Source organism: Palaemon carinicauda, chromosome 26, assembly GCF_036898095.1.
Source record: "Palaemon carinicauda isolate YSFRI2023 chromosome 26, ASM3689809v2, whole genome shotgun sequence".
Lineage (NCBI taxonomy): Eukaryota > Metazoa > Arthropoda > Malacostraca > Decapoda > Palaemonidae > Palaemon > Palaemon carinicauda.
Genome location: NC_090750.1, coordinates 32,589,775 through 32,600,818, shown reverse-complemented (window position 1 = coordinate 32,600,818; position 11,044 = coordinate 32,589,775). Strand labels below are relative to the sequence as shown.

Below are 11,044 nucleotides of genomic sequence, written 5' to 3'. Positions count from 1 at the left end.
TCTCCTTGTAAACTAACTTCCCCATTCTCCACATTTTTCAATATCAATACTCTGTCATTTTCCTGCTGATCTTCAATCCCCTATATTCCAGTTTCTCTTCTACTACCTCTCGCCTAGTGCTACACAGGATAACATCATCAGCAAAAAGCATACACCAAGGAGACTGATCTCTAATCTCAAATAGGTAAGGCCTCAATGTAGAACCCTGATGTAGTCCCACATTTACAGGGAAACTTTCTGGTATGCCGATACTGCTCTAACATTTGCTTCTGCCCTCTCATACATATCTTCGATGATTCTTACATATTTCTCAGGGACTCCCTTTTCTCTCGTACATCTCCACAGCTCCTGACATGGTACTTGATCGTATGCCTTCTCCACATCAATAAAGACCATATGTAATCCTTTCTGTTTCCCCCAATGTTTTTCTATCATCCAGTTCTTATTTGAATTTAATCCAACTATCTCAAGGTTGTTTAACAGTGTTGAGGTTGCTGCCATTTATTTTTTCTATTGATATTATTCTGTGCACTACTTCTGAAAACTTTTTTTTTTAAATACTAGAATCTCTTCTATGGCTTTTCTGTACATATAATGCATCATGATCTTACCGATACTCTGTGGAAGATACAAACTTTGAGTACCTTGGTTGACGACTGCCTTCTTTTGTTCCCAAGAAAAAAGGTCTATCATGTTTTTGATAAACCTTAAAAATAATCTAGAACTCTTCAGTCCTTAACCATTAACAGCTTCTTCATAGAGGGCGACTTTTTATCATTTGAAAATAAAGTCCATTAACATACTGTACTTTCTTTTATGTAAGAGGGTACCTGATACAATGTATATAGCATGGAGGTCTTTCAAGGGTACAAAGTTCTTTGCAGGATCTGTTTGTTCTAAGCTGCATTTTTCTCTCCCTTGATCATTTCACCTTTTCCCTTGGGTTGTCTTTCTTAGCTGTCAAGCATCGCAAACTTTCAACTTATTTCAATTTTCATCTCGCTTGAGAATAAAACCTTTAGGTGAGACTGAGTCTAAAATTGTGACACAGTGGTCTCATTTAACTAATTTACAGTAATGATAATAACACACTATCTGTTTAATGACTTTCTAGATCGATAATAAAACTGCTAACATATTGAAAACAGACATCTAAAAAGGATAACAAGGATAACTATGGCCTTTTTAATGCAAGTTGCCATTTATATTCAATAGAAAATCAATTTCCACAAGATTGAGTTTTTGGTTTTGTTTCTATTATTGTGAAGTTCGATGGGATCTGAAACAGTAACCGACAAAAATGAAGGAAATTTGTTTTTGAATGAATCTACATTGAGTTTTTGTGGCCATGAAGACATAAAATATACTTTGGCTTAATTTTGATCTATAAAGAAGTATTTAAGTAAATCAATACTCAAGGTGATAATCAAAACCTGATATTTACTGTATTAGAAGTTTATTTGTAACAATACCAGATACATCAAGACATTGAGCAAATACAATGTGGATGATAGAGTGTAAACATGGATTAAAATTAAAGGCTTGGACAATGAATTTTTGCAATAGCAATCATAGATAGTCAATCTGTTATATACTGTAGTTTACAAGAGAAGATTCAACCATAAGGCTTATTCACCATATGATCCTTGTAAAATAGAAAATCTCAAGAGAAAAATAATGGAGAAAAAAATAATTTGTTTAAACATACATTTACACTTCACCTTTTATGTACATTTGTGATTTAACAACTGTAGAAGTTCTTGGCCTCACACAATATATATCATCATCATTACACTTACGCTATTTGGATTATAAAAATATACATAAATCTTTAAAGATAATATATACTGATCTGTATCATATTGTAGATACAGTATGCAACTGAACAAGGATGGATCAGAACAAGACAGATAATCAGTATCTTTAAAAGTTACAGTATTTGGGTAGTGACCCACACAAAGCATCAAGGTACGACCCTTAAGGAGTGATCAGAAATTATTCCTTAACGTCACATTTTTTCAGAAGTTATTTTGTCCGTGCAACTGAAGGAAATGAACATACTCTGCTTTGTAAGTGTAGGAGGCTTAAGTAGAGTGAAAATGAAAGTCTTACTTACATTTCTTTGTAAACTCACTTCCCAAACAATGTGTTCTCAACCATATTACAATGTGAATAGTCAAGTCTAGATCTTTGGTATTATGTTTCATGCAAAATCACTTCCATGCATATGCTATCCTATAAAATCTGGTGAATCATAAATTTAAAATAAAGAAGACTACATTTACTAAAGTAAATGTTCCGCGTACTGTACTGTAAAAGAGTAAGTGTACTGTCTTTTTATGCCAAAAACTAAGAATAATGAGGCCTTGCACCATAAACCTATTTCTTATCACTATATCTTATGCTCATTATCACCATTGCATAAAAACACTACCTGTTTTGTTGTTGTTGCTAAAATAACTTAAATTCAGTGTTGTAAACAGCACCAGTAACTTAAAAATTATAACTTATACTTTAATAAATCTCAATTAGTAAGTAGTTATTGCAAACAGTTTTTATCTTCACCATTTATTGAAATATATTTACAGTAAATGTCTGACCAGCAGCTGATTAGTGTTGCTTTTTTTTCTTAACATATCTACAACCTGAAAGCTTGTATACAAAATGACAGTTGTACCTACAACCTAAAATAAATCTATGGAAGCATCTTAAAAGTTTAAATATCAGTAATGGTATACAATAGATGACGTTAAAACAATTCAAGTCCCTATAAAATGTGGAGGTTCAGTTATGAACTGCTAAATTAAAAGATGCAGATAATAAGAGTAACATATTTAGCCCTGTCTCAGCACATAAATCCACCAACATACTGTATCATTAAAAATTATTTCAGGTAAACTTTCTTGAATCCTTACTTCTCACTAATTCAATACCTATAATTTTAGCACCAAAACATTTTTTATTAGAGGATTAACTGTATACTTGAGCCCGTACTGATAAATACATTGGTGGGTCATTCAAGAGTAAAATTAAAATGATAAAACTTTCTAAAATTGGCTGGTCATCAGTGCTAAACTTTCTCTGAATTGCATTTATAGCTAAGTAACTACAATTGAATAGTTTTACTAAACGTTTTATTGAATCTATAACCAATAATTTTACATGTTTGTTGGTAATGTTTACTGTATTACTATTCCATTCAATTGTCTTCAATTTTCAATCTTAATACAGTAATCCCTATTGTTGGTTTTTTTTTCTCAAGACAATAAAAAGTAAATAAGCATAGGCAAGTATACAGAGCAATAGCAACTAGAAGATAATTAAAGGAAAATTCATAGAATTGTTCTTAAGTAATATTAGGATCATATAATTTATAAATTCTGCCATTACCTAAACGAGGTAAAATCATTGCGAGTATTAGAAACTAAAAGTAGTAAAAACTTAAGTTAAACAGATTAATCTATGGCACTTGAAAATTTCAATTGATTGCTGGCTTTAAGAAATACTATACAGTAGTGTATTCATTTATTCAAATCTCTGCGATTTTACAAGTCTTGACGACAGCAACTTACAAAACAGTGATTGCAAAATGTTGTTTTCATTAGTAAAATAAATTTTTGAATATACTTACCCGATGATCATATAGCTGTCAGCTCTGCTGCCCGACAGAAAAACCTACGGGCGGAATACGCCAGCGATCGCTATACAGGTGGGGGTGTACATCAACAGCGCCATCTGTCAAGTAGGTACTCAAGTACTCGATGTCAACATAGAACCAATTTTCTCCTCTGTCCACTGGGTCTCTATTGGGGAGGACGGGTGGGTCCTTTAATTTATGATCATCGGGTAAGTATATTCAAAAATTTATTTTAATAATGAAAATAACATTTTTCAATATTAAACTTACCCGATGATCATATAGCTGATTCACACCCAGGGGGGTGGGTAGAGACCAGCATTACATGTTGACATTATTATGAGCTAAGTATTCCGTATTTCATTTTAGCAGTTATTCAAAATAACAAACATAAAATAAATAAGTACCTGGTAAGGAAGTCGACTTGAACAATTACTCTGCCTTTTTAAGTACGTCTTCCTTACTGAGCCTCGCGATCCTCATAGGATGCTGAGCGACTCCTAGGAGCTGAAGTATGAAGGGTTGCAACCCATACTAAAGGTCCTCATCAAAACCTCTAATCTAGGCGCTTCTCAAGAAATGACTTTGACCACCCGCCAAATCAAGTAGGATGCGAAAGGCTTCTTAGCCTTCCGGACAACCCAAAAACAATAATAAAACATTTCAAGAGAAAGATTAAAAAGGTTATGGAATTAGGGAATTGTAGTGGTGGAGCCCTCACCACTACTGCACTCGTTGCTACGAATGGTCCCAGATTGTAGCAGTTCTCGTAAAGAGACTGGACATTCTTAAGATAAAAGTCGCGAACACTGATTTGCTTTTCCAATAGGTTGCGTCGAATATCTTTGCAGAGATCTATTTTATTTAAAGGCCACGGAAGTTGCGACAGCTCTAACTTCGTGTGTCCTTACCTTCAGCAAAGCTTGGTCTCCCTCATTCAGATGGGAATGAGCTTCTCGTATTAACAGTCTGATAAAATAGGATAAAGCATTCTCTGACATAGGCAAAGATGGATTCTTAACTGAACACCATAAAGCTTCAGACGGGCCTCGTAAGGGTTTTTAAATAGAACTTAAGAGCTCTTACAGGACATAATACTCTTTCTAGTTCATTTCCAACCATACGATAAGTTTGGAATATCGAACGATATTGGTCAAGGCCAAGAAGGCAGCTCGTGTTTGGCTAGAAAACCAAGTTGTAGAACATGTAGCCGTTTCGGATGAGAATCCGATGTTCTTGCTGAAGGCATGAATCTCACTGACTCTTTTAGCTGTGGTTAAGCATATCAGGAAAAGAGTCTTAAAGGTGAGATCTTTCAGGGAGGCTGATTGAAGCGGTTCGAACCTGTCTGACATAAGGAATCTTAGTACCACGTCTAAATTCCAACCAGGTGTAACCAAACGACGCTCCTTCGTGGTCTCAAAAGACTTAAGGAGGTCCTGTAGATCTTTATTGTTGGAAAGATCTAAGCCTCTGTGACGGAAGACTGATGCCAACATGTTTCTGTAACCCTTGATAGTGGGAGCTGAAAGAGATCGTTCTTTCCTCAGATATAAGAGAAAGTCAGCTATTTGAGTTACAGAGGTACTGGTCGAGGATACGGATACTGACTTGCACCAGTTTCGGAAGATTTCCCACTTCGATTGGTAGATTCTAAGGGTGGATGTTCTCCTTGCTCTCGCAAACGCTCTGGTTGCCTCCTTCGAAAAGCCTCTAGCTCTTGAGAGTCTTTCGATAGTCTGAAGGCAGTCAGACGAAGAGCGTGGAGGCCTTGGTGTACCTTCTTTACGCGTGGCAGGCGTAGAAGGTCCACCCTTAGGGGAAGTGTTCTGGGAACGTCTACTAGCCATCGAAGTACCTCGGTGAGTCATTCTCTCGCGGGCCAGAGGGAAGCAACAAGCGTCAACCTTGTCCCTTCGTGAGAGGCGAACTTCTGCAGTACCTTGTTGACAATCTTGAACGGAGGGAATGCATATAGATCTCGATGTGACCAATCTAGTAGAAAGGCATCTATATGAACTACTGCTGGGTCCGGGATAGGTGAGCAAACTATTGGGAGCCTCTTGGTCATCGAGGTTGCAAAGAGATCTATGGTTGGCTGGCCCCAGGTGGCCCAAGGTCTCTTGCATACACCCTTGTGGAGGGTCCATTCTGTTGGAATTATTTGTCCCTTCCGACTGAGACAATCTGCTATGACATTCAAGTTGCCTTGGATGAACCTCGTTACTAGTGAAAAGTCTAGACCTGTTGACCCAGGTGAGGAGGTCCCTTGCGATCTCGTACCATGTCAGAGAGTAGGTCCCTCCTTGCTTGGAGATGTACGTCAAAGCCGTGTGTTGTCCGAGTTCACCTCCACCACTTTGCCTTGAAGGAGAGACCTGAAGCTTTTCCAGGTCAGACGTACTGCCAGTAGCTTCTTGCAGTTGAAATGCATTGTCCTTTGACTCGAGTTCCAAAATCCCGAGCATTCCCTACCGTCTAATGTCGCACCCCAGCCTACGTCCGATGCGTCCGAGAAGAGAACGTGGTTGGGAGTCTGAACAGTCAGGGGAAGACCCTTTCTAAGGTTGAAAAAGTCCTTTCACCAAGTCAGACCAGACTTTAACTTTCCGGAAATCGGGATCGAGACCGCTTTTAGCGTCTTGTCCTTTTTCCAGTGAAAAGCTAGATGGTATAGAAGAGGACGGAGGTGTAGTCTTCCTAGTGACACAAATTGAACCACGGATGACAGAGTCCTTACCAGACTCATCTACAGCCTGACAGGGCAGCGTTCCTTCTTCAGCATCTTCTGGATGGATAGCAGGGCTGGGGGTTGATCGTCTTGTTCAGCAACGTCCTCATCAGAGGGTTCCTCATCCGAAACTGATGAGGAAACGGCAACGGAGTGGGCAACGTCTGACTCGCTGAATCCGGTCGCACTGGTGGATGCGTGACGGAGCCGGACGCAATATCATGGTACTGCTGCACAGTCTGTGAACTGTCAACCATGGGGACGCGAGGAAGTACAGCGTCAATCCGAAACTGTCTAGACTGTCTGGGTTGTGCAGTCAACACCCTACCGGGTTGCTGAGGTTGACGCACTGCGTCACAACAAGTCACCTCTGCTGGTTGTTGAACGTCTTCCTAGTGACACACTGAACGTCAACAACCACCTCCGAGCGTCGCTTAACGTCAACGTGCGACTGGCAACCCACACTGGGTCGCATCGGTGGAGGAACCACCTCAACTGGCGGACGCGAGTAGGATACCTCAGCGTCAACAGGGCGCACAACCAACCGGTAGGAAGGTTGTTGGCCAGAAGGTTCTTCTCCGTATTAAGTCCTCTATCAAGGACACAAGCTTGGACTGCATGTCTTGCAGCAAAGCCCATTTAGGGTCTACGGGAGCAGGTGTGGCAACAGACGGGGTTAGCGACTGAAGCGGAACCATTTACCATCCCTGGAAGCCTTGTTATGTGTGACATAATAGTACAGCAAAACTTCAAAGGCTCGACAAAGTTCATAGGAGGCTAAGCAGCTTAAGGCTCCTCTCCAAAAGACAGAGTCCTCAAAGGAATATCAGTAGGAGGGAGAACAGCACTTTCTCATCTACAGGAACCTTGTCCGAGAAAAGCTAGGTTATCTCAGTGAGGGTCTCACTGGTGCATTAGCAGCAGACCAGAAGGCAACGTTATGTAACTGCATGACAGTCTGTGAACTGTCAAAAACTGAACTGTCAACCACAACAGGTGCGTGAGGACATGCAGCACTGGTGCATTAGCAGCAGACCAGAAGGCAACGTTATGTAACTGCAGACAGTCTGTGAACTGTCAAAAAACTGAACTGTCAACCACAACAGGCGCGTGAGGACATACAGCACTGGTGCATTAGTAGCAGACCAGAAGGCAACGTTATGTAACTGCTTGACAGTCTGTGAGCTGGCAACAACCAAGCTGTGTGGGGAAGCCTCAACTCCTGACTGACTAGTCTGCTGCGGGCGAGTGGCGGTAACCACAGTGGGTTGCGGAGGCTGACGCACCGTGTCAAAACACGGCAGCTTAACTCCACCCTCCTGTGTTGTGGTAGCACACGCACGTCAACGGAGTGCTCCGTGCGTCTGTGGGAGTCAGCATGCGTCTGGCAGGGTCGACTGCGCATGGGTGGAGGAGCTCTCACAGCCAGAGTGTGGGAGCAGGCAGCCGCAGCGTCTGCTGGGCGCACAACCGTGGCAGGTTGTAGGCAAACGGGTGCATCGTCAACCTTCTCCGCAGTCGGAGTGTGGGAGCAGGCAGCCTCAGCGTGAGCTGGGCGCACAACCGTGGCAGGTTGTAGGCTAACGGGTGCAGCGTTAACCTTCTCCGCACGAAACTCCTGCATAACCGCAGCTAATTGAGTCTGCATAGACTGCAGTAAAGACCACTTAGGGTCTACAAAAGCGGCAACAGACGGAGCTACTGTCCGTTGTGACTGAGGGTCTAAAACAGCTGGTGCGGCAACAGACGGAGATACTGCCTGTTGCGGTACCACCTTGCCTCTCTTGGGAGGTGTGCAGTCGTCGGATGACTGCAGCGAGTCCGAACTGACCCAGTGGCTACACCTGGGCCGTTGGACTTGCGCGGAAGGGACCGACTTGCACTTAATAAGCTGCGAGACCTTGGTCCAAGGTTTCTTACGAGAAACCTCTTCCACAGACGAGAAGTAAATGGGCTCTCTCGTCTTTGTGTGGGTGGGGCAATCTTGGTAGATACGCCCGAAACCACGGAGGGAAAAACGTCTGTTCGCTGATCAAGGCCTGAGGAACCCATAAGTCGTTCGACATTACTTCTCCCCTGGGCTTGGGAGCTTGCAAGAGGTCCCGGACTAGGTGAACGACAGGCACGAACAGACGAACCCTCGGACGCAACACTGTAACACTTTGCGCATATCACTTTATCACTTTGATTTTCTGTTTTGCACTTATTTCACTGAAATCGAAACTTTTACTGATTTCTACCTGAAACACGCAATCCTACCCTTCATTAAAAGGTAGTAATTGCGAAAAACAGTCGTATAATGCAACAGAAAACATATATAAAGATAAAGAATTCAGTGGCTGGGAAAGAGACTAAACACTAGATCAAATAAACTACGTTTACAATCTCTCACCGCACATAGCCTGGGAACAAGAATAAAACCCTAGAAACGTTTTACCTTCTTCCCCTACAGCGACTAGGGAGGAGAGTAAAACGAGAACAACGTTACCGCTTGAACGAAACGTTTTTTTCTCCTCTCTCTCCCTCCGATTCTATCTCTCTCTCTTTCTCTCTTGATTTCGCACCTGAGAGAAGAGCCCAATTATATATCGTCAAAACATGTTATTTGCTAAAGGAAAAAACTGAAAGGTTTTCCCAATAAAAAGTTCCTTTAATTTAGAATTTAAACCATTTAAGCTAAGAAAGAATGAACGAAACGCCAGAATCGGTTTACTCTTACTGCAAAGTGAAACCGTGAAACACTCTCTCTCTCTATCGTAACGATAGAGCGCATGTTGAACGTCCTGAACGTCAACAACTGCGTAGACAAAAAAAACTAAACGTTAGTTCATCTTTGAAAACAGTACGAGACTATCAAAGAAATTGTTTCATAAAATATTAAATTTTAAAAAGTTATAAATTCTTTAAAGGTAAAATACGATATAACGGGCTCAACGTTGATTAACTTCGGTTCCAAGTTAGGACCGCCTACTATCAGGAAAGGTCGCATATAAACAAAACATAAAAATTTATTTTTATATGTTGATAATAAATGGAAAGTTAATCGAAGAGGCCTAATAAAGGCGGAGAGATATAAAATATATAGATCTATAACGTGTTAAGCAAAAATACTAAAAACCTAAACACACTTCCGTCTAAGGGAAGGGTCGGCCATTTAAAAGTGAAAGAGAGTCCATACTCTCTTTGTCACCATAATTAAATCTATCCAAAACGAGTTCAAGTTTTGAAATGAAGATAAAACCCCTGCATAGCGAAAGCTCAAAACTGGAATAGTGTACTTCACCAAATAGTTGTGAAAACAAATCCAGTTAGTAACAGCGTATTTAGTAGGTCTTGCCAGTGGCACGACAGAGAGAAAATTGGTTCTATGTTGACATCGAGTACTTGAGTACCTACTTGACAGATGGCGCTGTTGATGTACACCCCCACCTGTATAGCGATCGCTGGCGTATTCCGCCCGTAGGTTTTTCTGTCGGGCAGCAGAGCTGACAGCTATATGATCATCGGGTAAGTTTAATATTGAAAAAGGATATTTATACAAGTAATGTTTCTTGAAACTTTTAACTGTAAACCTATTTTTTTGGGGGCATAATGTTAGCTATAAAATTCTTTCATGTAACTTTAAAATATAAGCTTCGTGAAGCTTGGTTTCTCTGAAGCCTCAAATAACCTTGGACTTTTTATAAGGATAACCAATTTTTTTTATATTAGATAAAAATGTATTTACTATATTATAAAAAAAACCCCAAATAAATCATGATGATTAATCTTGATATCTTGGAAAGAACATGCTACACATTGTGACGTACATTTCAAGAATTTTACATCTAAATTTCATTGCAGATCTATTGAAAAAAATAATACGTTACAAAAAATCTAGGAGATTTTACCTTACTGGCTTCGTAATCATAGCTTAAACTATTTACCTTACACGAGCTCGTATTACATACCTGGACACTGAATGCAAAGCCTAAATTATGTTAAAAGATAGCATAAAACTGTCTTGTTTGTTATATTTCTTCCTATTCTTGCAATTTCTAATTACTAACCTGCATTTTCCCTTAGGCCTAACTGTGTTTAAAGTCCACACTTCTAGGGTAGTGTCACAAGGTTTTAAATTGACATTGGGAATTAAATATTGAGGAATTACATTTACGCTAGCTCCACAATCTACTTGAAATTTGATTACTTTACCATTAACTTCAAAATCAGCTTCAATTAGCTTATCCTTTTTACTACACACTCTAAGCAAATATTCACATTCAGATTCATCTGAACTGTTCACATCAAAGTCATTGTCATTACCTGATACATAATTTATTTTCATACTTTTGCATTTAACAGCATAATGATTATAATTACCACATTTTATACATTTCTTACCATGAGCTGGACACTTTTCCTTACGCCATTCATGTTTTCCCCACAAAATTTGCAAGGGCGCAACTTACTCGTAGGAACACTGGGTTTACTGGACTTAGGCCTACCTTCATTGTTTTCATGCCTAGGCCTACCATCATGGTCTGCGTTGTGTCTGCTATCAGTAGTCTTCTCCCTTCTAGACTTTTCTCTCACTTTGGCCACACTGTCATTGGTCTGGCGAGGAGTAGACTTGATGACGTCCATCTTCCTTTTGCTTGCTTGAAAGGCCACACACAAATCCAATGTCTTCTCAA

At 40.2% G+C, this 11,044-nt stretch overlaps 1 protein-coding gene across 1 annotated transcript in view; it reads right to left on the bottom strand.

Moving 5' to 3' along the window:
* The window catches only part of LOC137619876 (decapping and exoribonuclease protein-like), a 400,284-nt gene that overhangs the window by 102,330 nt on the left and 286,910 nt on the right, over nucleotides 1-11,044 (bottom strand). The gene's annotated exons all lie outside the window — the stretch shown is intronic.